The sequence below is a fragment of the Myxine glutinosa genome, chromosome 11 (genome assembly GCF_964187855.1).
Source record: "Myxine glutinosa chromosome 11, kmMyxGlut1.1, whole genome shotgun sequence".
NCBI lineage: Eukaryota > Metazoa > Chordata > Myxini > Myxiniformes > Myxinidae > Myxine > Myxine glutinosa.
In genome coordinates, this window is record NC_136271.1 from 41,589,953 (window position 1) to 41,600,772 (window position 10,820).

The following is a 10,820-nucleotide window of genomic DNA, read 5'->3' on the forward strand; positions in this document are numbered from 1 at the left end:
AAAATGAGTGAGGAGGGAGAGAAAATGAGTGAGGAGGAAGAGAAAATGAAGCGAGGGAGAGAAAATGGGCACAGAAATGAATGAACAAAGCGCTGCCTTTGAGTAATACATCATAAAAAAGACAACGCGATTTTGTTTTATTTCATAGTTTCATAAACACTATATATGGGGTTGTCCTCATCAACAAAATAATGCTGTCCTACCATCTGAACTTTGCTGGTACCCAGAGTATCCCAGGAAGTGACATTAGTGACAACACTTCCCCCAAGCTCAGTGGCTGTGTTGTGTGTGTGTGTGTGTGTGTGTGTGTGTGTGTGTGTGTGTGTGTGTGTGTGTGCGTGCACAAAGTAATAAATTACAAAAACATGCTGTCCTACCATCTGAATTTTGCAGGCATGTGACGCCTTCCCCATGTCCCCTTACATCGTAAAGTCAACAACTTGTGCATGAGGCCTGCGCAGTCCCAGATGAATAGCACTAGATGGGCAAAGCATTTGACCTAAGCCTCGTCAAATGGGTAGGTAGGCCTTACGGGTTGCCGGTGCCTTATTTTTGAAATGCACAATTAAGCAGTAAGTAATTGTATCTTCATGAATTTTTCTGCAATCTGTTTGGTCATACCTTTCCCTTGTGGGTCCATGATTGGCTGTGAAACAAGCATTCTGAGTATTGCGCTGCAATACATGTCACCTATGGGCAGCCTGCACGTATTGCACTATGTGTGAATTATATAATTACCAACACACGGTCTGAGGTAACTCGGCTAAAAATTATCAAATTTGCACCAAATAAAGTTTATGAATGGCTGCACAGACCCCTACTTCTCACTAAAAGTGGAAACAGAATGTAAATTGGAGTTAAAATAAGCCTGCAAGGTCGCTCCGTGGAGCGGCCTGCACATATTGCACTATGTGTGAATTATATAATTACCAACTCACGGTCTGAGGTAACTCGGCTAAAAATTATCCAATTTGCACCAAATAAAGTTTATGAATGGCTGCACAGACCCCTACTTCTCACTAAAAGTGGAAACAGAATGTAAATTGGAGTTAAAACAAGGAATATTAACAGCTTTGACTTACCGCACTCCAAATTATAGTCCGGAAAACTGTTGGGGAAATTACCAAAGTTCAAGTGCCATAACCTTGTCAAAAATGATCGAAACGTCGTGAAGTTCGAACTTGATCTGTAACTTATCATGAGGAAACCATGTACCAAGTTTGAAATCATTAGCATTAAGAGTTTAGAAAAAAAGTCCGGAAAACTGTTCTTTGCGTGACGGACTGACAGACGGAGGGACGGAGTGCAAACCTATAGTCCCCTCCGGTGTACACCGGTAGGGGACTAATAATATCATTATTATTGTTACCATACGTCTAAATCTAAAGTGTTTCCACAGTCTTAACATAAACTTTGATTGAGTATCTTCCAGATTTTGAGATTTGAGTTTAGTTTGCCTTTATTTTTGCTTTTGTCACAATATTTAAAACACACAGTTTCATGGAATGTGCTGTATACAGTAGTTTGAAAGATTATCTAATTCCAATAAAAACGAAGGTTTGCCACAGTAATGCTGCTGCTGTGAAAGCTTGACAATGGCAGCAGCTGTGGATTAATTTCTGTAATACTGTTGGTGGGCCTTAATGCTCTTTCAATCATGTTTGCATTTTCCCCCTGCCAATTACGAGCAGATGAAGACTCCATAATACATTAGATTTATGACACAGGCCTGAGACATTAAAAAAGCACTTATTTATTGGGTTATAAAATTGGCGCGGCCTCTGAAGAATAATAATATGAAAGTTCGCTAATAAAGAAACTGCTAGAAAATAGCTAACTTCAGCTATGCATGCACTGCATACAAAGTTCGCAAAGTTATTACTGAGCATGGATTCAAAATACGCCTGGATAGCAAACATTACCGGGATCTTCAACCATGATCTGCAATGTTCACCATGTTATTGCCTCTTTCACGAATGAAGGTTTTGTACATTTCACCGATTCAGACTGAAACTTCCATTTAATGCTCGCCATGCTTGGAGCTTTATGCAGACACCATGACTGTTTAGACAAAGAAAGATGCCATTGAATATATCTAAATATATATATATATATATGCGCAATGTTTGTTTTTTGTGAAGCTACTCCTCTGAGCTCCCAAGGTTAATCACGACAAAACTTTATAGGAGAGCATATTTTATCACCATGCACCTAAATAGGGGTTTGAAAACAGTTATTTTCGCACAATTCATAATTTATAAATACCTGAGCCGCCACCTGTCGCCATGACCTCCAAGGGTCGATCAACATTTGTCAATGAATGTGGATCCACAAAGCTTTATAAAAAGCCCAATTTTTTCGTATTTCAACCTGGATTCTTGGGTAAAATTGTAGGGGTATAGAAAAGGCCCCTTTATATGGTATGTGCCATGTGGCAAAGTATAGAAAAGAAGGGACAATCCATAGCTTGTAGAAAATGCCAAACAATACAAAATAAGGGGCATTCAAAAATCTCATGTGCATGCTGGACTACCCTTGTGTTCTTAGGAGGAACCAAGTAATGCTCTAGAAAAGTTCATATAAAAGGGCGCCAATTTGATTCATACAGCTGCATGAAGAAGTAAATGTATTTTATTTGCCAGATGTAGGACGCCCCTTTACAAAATTACAAACAAAATTTGGGGCGCCCCAAAACAAAATGTAAATGTTTCATGATATTTGTCATGTTGAAATTGTTGAAATTTGTTGAAATATTGTTGAAATGAAGATCAAATAGCTGTATGTTGAAATATGTTGAAAAAGTCAAAACTTTACATGGGGTGTACTTACTTTTTCACATGACTGTATGTATATACTAGCAGAAGTACCCGGCATTGCCGGGCGGGGGAGGGGAGGGGAGGGGGTAGGGGAGGGGAGGGGAACGGGGGAGGGAGGGGAGGAGAGGGGAGGAGGGGGGGGGGAGGGGAGGAGGGGGGAGGAGGGTGGGGGGAAGGGGAGAAGAGGGGGGGGGGGAGGGGAGAAGAGAGGGGAGAAGAGGGGGGGGGAGGTCCTCATAGTAGCTGGTTCACACACCTACCAGAAGTAAAATAAATACTATGAGAAAAAAAAACCTATGTGGTGTGAATGGCAATGTTCCTCGCTGAAATGTGAAAAAACGCAATCGCGCGGCAAGGAACATCACGTGATCGCTCTGAGCGATCGATTGCAACTCTGCGTCGTGTCGTGGGCGTGGTCAAAGTGGCCTCATGCTCCCAGGTGATTGGCTAACTCGAGCTCGAGAGAGCCGTAATGCGCTACGTTATGGCAAAAAATATGGATCTAAAGATGAAAGGGAAAAAAACCTATGTGGTGTGAATGGCAATGTTCGTTGCTGAAATGTGAAAAAAGGCAATTGCTTTTCGCTCTGAAATACGTGCGAACGCGTAACTGAGTTAATGGCGGCAAGGAACATCACGTGATCGCTCTGAGCGAATCAGCGCGCTGCTCTGCGACCGGTCAGATTCCCTGCATAATAATCCTCGCTGAAATGCGCTGAGGTAAAAATATGGTTTAAAAATATTATGAAATCAATTTTTAGGTCGGCCATGTTCTTACCAGGCTCAATGGCCATGTCTGTGCCAAATATCAAGTACGTGAGCCTCTCCATTTAGGAGTCTATTGGTAACATTACACTCACACACACACACACACAAACTGTGTTTTATATAATTATATAGATATAGATACATATACATATACATATACATATACATATCTATATATATATATATATATATATATATATATATATATACTGTATATATCTATGCAAAGCGAGCGATTTTTTTTTTCATAGCGTCATAGCGTTCATAGCGTCATAGCGTTTCATAGCGTGATAGCCATTTTTTTTTTCATAGCGTCATAGCGTTCATAGCGTCATATCGTTCATAACGTCATAGCGTTTCATAGCGTCATAGCGTCATAGCGGTCATAGTGAAGGAACTGCGCTCCAACGCGAGTTGAAAGAATTGACGCGACCAAAGACGGAATTCGTCCGAGTTGCTTTATTGAAACAAAACAGCTCAGGTCCTCTGACAAGCCCGTTTATCGGGCAGCAATATATATACACATTTATGTCGGGAAGTTTGCCCGGCAAAAGCTATACCGGGCATGCCCAGGTGTCAAGGGCGAGCCTTGGAAAGGCGAGTCTGGACCTGCCCGGGCGTGTTTGGCTGCGGCCTGTCAAGTCGAGGCTGGGCGTGCCCGGGCGCTCTGGGCGAGCCCTGGAAAGGCGATAGCGGGCATGCCCGGACGCTCTGGGCGAGCCCTGGAAAGGCGAGAGCGGGCATGCCCGGGAAAGACGAGACCGGGCGTGCCCGGGAGGTTCGGGCGTGCCCGGGAACAGTGAGTCCGGGCATGCCCGGGAGAGGCGCGTCTGGCCGTGTTCTGGCCGGTGCAAGGCCGGTGGCCGGTTCTGGCCGGTGCAAGGTGTGCATCCAGCGGTAACCGCTACAATAGCGTCATATCGTCATATCGTTCATATCGGTCATAGCATCATAACGATTTTTTTTTCCATAGGTTCATAGCGTCATAGCATTCATAGCGTCATAGCGTCATCACGTGATCGCTCTGAGCGAATCAGCGCCCACCTGCTCTGATTCCGTTGATTCCGTGCGCTGAAATGCGCTGAGGTAAATATGAATACAAAATATGGATTGTCAAATATTTTGAGTTCGGCCATGTTCGTCCCACGCTCAATGGCCATGTCTATGCCAAATATCAAGCACGTAAGCCTCTCCGTTTAGGAGTCTATCGGTTACATTACACACACACACACACACACACACACACACACACACACCAAACTGTGTTATATATATATATATATATATATATATTGTTACAGACGCGGTTGTGGATGTTAGTTTACCGAGCGGTTTGGTATGACCACGTCTGCACAGTTTACCCGATTATGCTCGAACGTTGACTAGTCGCGCTACGCTAGATCAATGAAGGAAAAGGACACAACGGCTGGATTAAAATGACACGACACCAAGGGTTCAGTTCTCAAGACCTCTGGAGGAGGTTATATTAGGGCGGAAGGTCAGATTACAGGAATGAGAGGGACAGCATAGAAAGATAGGCACTTAGACACACTCTTATATTAACCCCAACAGACGACAGATAAACGGGACAAAAACTGACTCACACGGGGATTGATGGCAAGGAAAGGCAGAATCGATGGCTCCAGGTGCACCTGGGCTCAGGGCAGAATCGACCCGGTCCGGTCCGGTCCAAAGATGCGGGGAGGTATCGTCGCGCTGGGGGTGGCGTCCTCTGCTCTCCGTAGTTCAGGCGCATCTGACCTCACATCCGGTATTACGGTAAGTCGCCGCGTATCCGGCGGGGAGTGACACGCCCTCGGCTCGTCAGCTCCGCCCCAGATGGAATCGGCCCGTTGCTTCTCATTGGGTGCGTGCGGGGGGGGGGTTACCGGCTCCGCCCTTGACGAGGGGCTGACAGGGAGCCCCTTCGTGGTAACCCCGTCGGAGCGCATGGTCATGGCGGCTAACCGAGCCGGTGTGAGGACGCACACTCCCCGCACGCCGCGCCGCGCCCCTCTGTTGTTGTAGTTGTTGTTGTTTGGGGAAGAAGATGGGAGGAGGTATGGGAAGGTCCTAAACTCACTACTGGTGCCATATAATCACATTCTGGTGCAACGAAGAGTCAGAATTAATGGAAACGAGTCCTTAACTGACATAGACTAAGAATAACTAGCAAGATGTCCGAAAGTTGTCTACGTGAGATGCGGTGGACCTGGGCACGACATTTAATGGGGGAAAAAGGGGAAGGTCGGTTCTACAGAGTGTTGTTTACAGACAATGGGACTAGGGAATGGGGGATTGGGGATAGTTGGGGAGTATTGGGGAAATAGGGGAATATTTACAAGCGGATATGGAGGCCAAATGCCATATTCGCAACAATATATATATATATATATATATATATATATATATATATATATATATATATATATATATATATATATATATATGCATGCAGTCTGACTTGTGTTATGTTGTCACTGAACTACTCCCTCAAACCTATGTGAAATCGTACCAAACTTCTAATATAAGGGTATTGTTTTGAAATGTTGTGAAAAATTATGAATGTTTTTTTTTTGGGGGAATTTCTTTGGTTTTTTAACTTAAATCTTCAACTTCAATTCTTTATAAAAGGTAATATCACGTATATTACAAATACATTTGTGCAAAATAATTGTTTGTATTATGATTGGTGTAAGCCATGACAAAACAGCAACTCAGTTACAGTCTATCTATATATCTGCATATGTGGGCAGTGTCTGTGTTGTCACTGAACTACTCCCTCAAACTTTTGTTTCCCTGGTGGTGAAATGTTTTTAATAACGTGAAGGTGGTTTTGAATTACTTGGTGGTGAGGTGTTTTTAATTTTGTGGTGGTGAGGTGTTTTTAATTTCGTGGTGGTGAGGTATTTTTAATTTTGTGGTGTTGAGGTGTTTTGAATTACATGGTGGTGAGGTGTTTGGAATTACGTGGTGATGAGATGTTTTTGATTTCATGGTGGTGAGGTGTTTTTAATTACGTGGTGGTGAGGTGTTTTTAATTTCGTAGTGGTGAATTGTTTTGAATCACGTGGTGGTGAGGCGTTTTGAATCACATGGTGGTGAGGTGTTTTGAATTACGTGTTGAGGTGTTTTTAATTTCGTGGTGGTGAGGTGTTTTTAATTTTGTGGAGGTGAGGTGTTTTTAATTACGTGGTGGTGAGGTGGTGAAGTGTTTTTAATTATGTGGTGGTGAGGTATTTTTAATTACATGGTGGTGAGGTGTTTTTAATTACGTGGTGGTGAGGTGTTTTTAATTTTGGGGGGTGTTTTTAATTACATAGTGTTGAGGTGTTTTGAATTATGTGGTGGTGAGGTGTTTTGAATTATGTGGTGGTGGGGTGTTTTTAATTTCGTGGTGGTGAGGTTTAGTCGTCCCAAACTTCCAGTCTGTACCTACCCCTCCCGTGTGTATGTGCTGAGGGTTTTTTCTTTTGTAAAAATTTTTAAACCTAAATTGCTTCTAAAAATGTAATATCACAAACACTACAAATGCATTTGTGCCAAATAATTGTTTGTATTATGATTGGTGTAAATCATGACAACACAGCAACGCAGGTACAGCCATTATCCTCAGCTAAAACAAGGCCGTTCCTCTGTAACGACACATGGTGAGGTGTGCGTAGCGAGCCGAGCCAAGCTAGTATATATTTATATTGTCCTGTTCCTAGGGTTTAATATCCTCCAAGTAAACGGATAGCCAAACAAGCTCAACACTCCGAGGCGTTCAGTCAAAATATAACGGTGTTTTTTACACGCGAGGGAAAGGAGAATGATGAACATACCTTCACAGGTCCACTGGACGTCTTCGAGCCTGCGACAATTTAATTTCAAGCCGACACAGAATTCAATGTACAAAAATACTGGCTTTATTGAAGACATGCTGGTAACCAAATAATGCACGGTAAAATATGATTCCTAAATGGAGCGCCCCTACAGACTCAAATACAACACAAGGGGAAATACACTACTCACAATAAGTTAGGGATGTTGGCAGGTTCTTCGGTGTGGTTGATTTTGTTTATTAATTATGTTGAAAAAAGTTGTTGTTCCTAATTCTATGGTTATTAATGAGTGTGAAAAAATACAGCATTCTTGATTTCAATACCCTAACCCTAACCCTATAAAAAAATTAACTCACTCCCACAATATCCCTAACTTATTGTGAGTAGTGTATAACTGGAAAATAAATCTGTGTTAGTTTGTACTTAGCTTCGAGCGGCTCTTGAACCTCATCAGGAATTGTCCCGGATCATCACAGGCCTCCACATCCCTGCACGTGAAACACAGGCTGCACTGTCCGTTCCACTCGCCCCCGCTCTTCCCCGTGTTAGGGGACGAGCCCGTCGATCTCCTTCACCAGCCCCGACGTGCCAAGGAAAAGAAAATGCAGCCGTGCCTTCAATCGTAACCTAGCACAAACAGGGCATGCAAATGCGTCCGCCTTCCACCAACAACTCCAGGTCCAGCTGAAGAGGCACCGTACTGTATGTGTGACCGTTCTTTATGAAATCATGATGCCGAGAGCCTATCTGAGCAAAAAGAGAGAGTTCGCTATGGAGGCCAGCCCGGAGAGAGCGATACAACCAAAAGAGGGCAAAATGGCGGGAACTCTGTTCTTTTGTTCGCAGTCCTCTGACGTCGTCCGACGCCGCCCGTGCCTGCTGCTTTGAACAGCGGCCGTCACCACATCACTCTATCGTACCCTAACCAATCGCTGCTCTTCAGGGGGTGACCTCACAGGCCTGCCTGCTTTTGTGATCACCCGTCGGTGGTATCAGCGGTGGTTCAATGTCCCGGTTCCGGTCGCTTTTATTTCGTGTTATAAATGCGCGATTTATTGCTATGTGTGTGTGCTGCATTGCCATAAGGAACACATAAAAAATAACACAGGCCATTACATACAGGGGATTACCCATAATCCCCAACTAATTAACATAACCCCACCCCTCTCATGGGGACACTTATACGCGCTTACACGACATCTGGTCAAAACTAATTTCCTACTTATGATACGTGGTGTTTTTTGTTTTGTTTTCAAGATCGAGGTTCGTGTAAGAGCTAGCATTAATGACAAAAAAACAAACAGGCACATAAGACATCATAAAGGGAGCGGGAGACAAGATGGGGAGAGAGGGGGAAGCACGCAAGTACAGTGGGAGGGAGAGGGCTTGGGGGGAGGAGTCATGGGAAAGGTTGGGGGAGGAGTGGGAGAGGTATAAAACACACGGACACTGCTAGGACTTCCAGGAAATAAGTCGGTATTTCAAAAACGTTTATCTGGGGTGAATTAACGGGGGTAGAAAAGATCAAGGTTTTGGATGGGGGAAGATAAGAGATGGTGGTGAACAGCTGTTTTAAAGAACTGGAGGGAGGAGTGGGATTGAAGAGAGTGAGGAAGTTTGTTCCAGAGGCGGAAGTAAAGAGGAATGAAAGAGTGAAGGTGAGCAGAGAGTCTTGATTTTGGCAATTTCACCAGAAGAGGGTTGGTGGCAGATCTTGTGTGACCTGCAGGAATATTTGGGAGACAGAGCACAGATAGAGCTGGGGGAGCTAGGCCAGAGAGGAGTCGGTAGAAGACAGAAAGACCACTAACCTGCCTGCGGTGAGTGAGTGAAAGGCCCTCAGAGATAGCTTCATCGTGGGAGATTCCAATGATTCTGAAAGCTTTGGTTTCAACAGCGTGAAGCCGAGCTAGGTGTGAGGCAGGAGCACCAGCCCAGAGGGGAGAGCAGTATTCCATTGAGTTGTGGATGAAAGCCTTGTATGTGGTGAGGAGCTCAGGTGTGCCAAGGAAGGACTTCACATGATGGAGGATGCCTAGTCGGCAACTGGCTTTGGAGGCCAGCTTGGAAAAGTGATTTTCCCAGGAAAGATCAAGGCAGATTGTGAGACCAAAGAGCTTGAGTGACAGAACTTCTTGTAGAGGATTGTTGAGAAAGTAGATGGGAGGGTTGTCCAGACGGTCTTTTCGGAGAGACATAGTGAGAGTGTGAGATTTGTGAGGATTCAAAGTCATGTTCCACTTGTTTGACCAGTCTGTGATTTTGTCCAGGTCTGCAGGGAGTGAGGAGGCTGCAGACTGCCGATCTGAGGGATGAGGAATGGAGCGGCAGATAGTGGAGTCATCAGCAAAGAGATAGAGAGTATTTTCCAGAGAGTCGGAGAGATCATTGATGAAGACCAGAAAAAGCACAGGGCCCAGAACACTGCCTTGGGGATCTCCAGCCTGAACAGGAATGGGAGATGAGAGAAATCCATTCAGGGACACACGTTGACTATGACCAAAGAGGAAGTCCGCAAGCCATGCGTGGATATTTCCATGGATACCATTGGAGGAGAGTTTGGTGAGCAGAGCGGGGTGCCAGACCGTATCGAAGGCATGATATGTCAAGGGAGACAGCTCTAATTTCCTGTTTGACATTGAGGACCTCCATCCATTGTTGAGACAGCAAAAGCAGCATGTCCAGAGTAGAGTGACCTGGTCTGAATCCAAATTAATGATCAGAGATCAAGCCATTGGAGAAGACGTAGGATTTGATGTCCGAAGCAATGATGGATTCCATGACTTTGCTGATAATTGTGAGCAGGCTGATTTGTCTGTTGTTGCAAGCATCTGTTTTTGCACCTTTTTTGTGTAAACCGGTAATGTTGGCCGATTTCCAAGTTGATGGCAGATGACCTTGGGCAAAAGAGAGGGTGAAGAGAACAGAGAGAAGGTGTGAAAGAGCGACAGAGCAGGATTTTAGGACCCTTGGGCTGATGCCGTCAGGTCCAGTTGCAGAATCAGAGTCGAGGATTGACAGAAACTTCTCCACCTTGTCAGGAGAGAAGGACACATAGTCCAGGAGCAGCTGGGTGCGACTGGATACGGTGGGTACAGAGAGAGACGGGTTTGGGACAATATTTTGAGGCAAACACAGATTGGAGGCATTCAGCTTTTTCACGTGCGGAGTCAGCTGTGTAGCCGTTTGAGGTAAGGGAGGGGATGGAGGGGGAACAAACACCAGAAACAGATTTGACAAGACGCAACCAGGATTTGGAAAAGGGAGACAGGTTTGAGAGTTCAGTCTTGAAAGTAGAGATATATTGTTTCCTGGCTCTCCTAAGGGTAGACATACACTTGTTCCGAGCTTTCTGAAAGGAAATGAGATTGCCTTCCGTTGGATTTGCTTTGCAGGTGGCCAAGCTCCGGAG